The 2,449-nt window shown below is 46.9% G+C and overlaps 1 pseudogene; it reads right to left on the bottom strand.

The window, feature by feature from the left end:
- Positions 1–240: 240 nt before the first annotated feature.
- LOC137659130 (uncharacterized) lies at positions 241–1,778 on the bottom strand (annotated as a pseudogene).
- Positions 1,779–2,449: the final 671 nt, after the last annotated feature.

The raw sequence follows: 2,449 nt of genomic DNA, 5'->3' as shown, positions 1-2,449 counted from the left end.
GAAGTATGTAGCTGACGTTCGGTCATTTATAGGAAATCTTGTAAGAGATGAATAAGAAAATGGTGGAACTGAAGTGGGAATCCGATGCAGAGTAAAAACTGATAAATATATGAATAATTTTTTCTAATGTTAGGAAAAGGCTGGCATAGGTTAAAAAGTCATTGCATACATAAATAATTTAGACAGCGAGTATATGATGGCTGGATTATTACTATGATTAACTAACGACATATTTTAGTTTTAATATTCATCACTCTCGACAAACAGGTCAGCTTCCTCATCACTGTCGAGGTTGATGCAGACGGGATCAACACCTTCTTGTATGTTGTCAGAGGACCAATACTGGTCCTCGAAGGCTCTGTCTCGTTGCACCGCTCCTGCCCACACATCCTTTGTTGCGCACAGCTTGGCTTCTTGCAGCCTCACTTGTAGATCTGCCCGGGTAAATCGCTGCAAGGTGGAGTGCACATACCACTTCATGGCGCCCCACACCTGTTCGATGGCGTTAAGCTCGGGATGTGCGGGTGGTAGTCGGACGATTTCATGTCCTCATTCACGGATGACATTGTCAACTGTGTACCTTGGTTCTGGTCGGTTCTTCCTGCAGAGTTGAAGAAGCTCGAGGTGTGTGGCGTGGTACGGGAAGGAGATTTTGCGGCTCGCCAGCCAATTCACCAGCTCTGCTTTCTTGGTGGAGGTGGTGGGGCAGCGACTTTCCTCCGTCAACTGGCTGTGGTAGGGAGCGTTGTCCAACACCAAAACCGATGGTTCATCCAAGGCCCGTAGAAGTTGCAACGTGAGCCAGCGAAGGAATAGGGTGCTGTTCATTTCCCTGTGGTAGCCACCGGTTTGGTTTTTTACAGGGAAGCATAGAAATGAATAATTTACAAAACTGTGTTCTGTGCCACCTGCTACTACCACAAATCTCTCCCCTTCTCCAGGTGGCACCTGACGGCTGTAGGTGGCACTAGTAGCAGGCTTGGATGTGTCTACCCACTCCCTGTTGTGCTGCACTCGAGTGGTGAACCATGTCTCATCCACGTATACGACTTGTCTTCCCTCCTTTCAATGTCGCTGGAGTGCTCAGAGAGCCCCAACACGGCGACGCACAACATCTAGCGACTCCTTCCTTAGATACATTTTCCTCTGTGAAATCCTGTAGCAGAATCCCATGTTGTGCAGCACTCGCCACATCGTCATTTCTGAGGTTTCCCCTGGAATAATACTTGTCGTCTTCAGACTTTCAGTCAGGGTGCCAATAGTAAAGGTTTCCTTTGCTGCAAACTTGGCATGTACATGGCGGCGAATGGCACCAACAGTGAAACTGTCAAAAACGGGTGGTGTGGCAGGGGGCGGCGGTGAATGTGGCGGTGTCACAGGGGGAGTGGATGTCCCGCATGGTGAATGTGGCCGAGAATGTGTGCTTCGCTGAACCAGCATCCGCACTGCATTTGTGGTCATTCCCATGACCTCTGCAACACCATCATAGGGCCTGTTGGGGAAAGGAAATCGGATAAGATAACATGTTAGAAGCTATCATTTTGAGATTTTTTTTTTACCAGACAACAATCAAAATAATGTTCCCTTTTATTATCATAGGTAACTGTGAAACATAGTGACTGGTTCATCTGTAACTGCTGAATACAACTTTGATTCATTACTTACCTATTCAAACTTATCCTCAGTGTCCTTTCAATATGTTCTCGGTTGAAGATATGGAAGAGTCGTAGTGCGATGACTCCTTTGCACCCACGCGGACATCGCTGCATGTTGGCCATGGTTGAGAGCGATGAAATACTTCCTCCACAGGACTTTGCCATCAGCCGTCTATCGGCCGCACTCCCCTTACTCACCATGTTAGCTTCTACACTTACCAAAAACATTATAACCGTCAAAGAAGCAAGAACATCGATTACGATTGTTTGCATAAACGATCAAACCTTACTCGGCATATAATTCTTATTAATCTGTCATTAATTCGTCATACTTGTGTCTGGCTTCATATACCGTGTAGCCTCAAGAGAGAGAGAGAGAGAGAGAGAGAGAGAGAGAGAGAGAGAGAGAGAGAGAGAGGTAACAGCCATTCCCTTATGATAGAGAGAGAGAGAGAGAGAAAGAAAGAGAGAGAGAGAGAGAGAGAGAGAGAGAGAGAGAGAGAGAGAGAGAGAGAGAGAGGGGGGAGGGGGGAAATGAGGAAGGGGTAACGAAGGTATGGAGGAGAAAGAGGTAGGGGGATAAGGAGGCGGGGTAGGAGGGGAAGAAAGTGAGTAGGAGAAGCCAGGAGTGGAGGTAGTGGGTTGATAGACGTCACAAATACGTCACGCCTCACCTGTTCGAATGTGTAGTAGCTCACGCAGGTTTTTTACTTCACAGTGAAGAGTAAACGCCATAATTAGCCGCATTTGACAGTGTACAATAGTGTTAAAAATTAGCGGGGTGTGTGAAACAA

This window comes from Palaemon carinicauda, chromosome 19 (assembly GCF_036898095.1).
Source record: "Palaemon carinicauda isolate YSFRI2023 chromosome 19, ASM3689809v2, whole genome shotgun sequence".
In the NCBI taxonomy this organism is placed as follows: Eukaryota; Metazoa; Arthropoda; class Malacostraca; order Decapoda; family Palaemonidae; genus Palaemon; species Palaemon carinicauda.
This window is presented reverse-complemented; position numbering and strand designations above follow the sequence as displayed.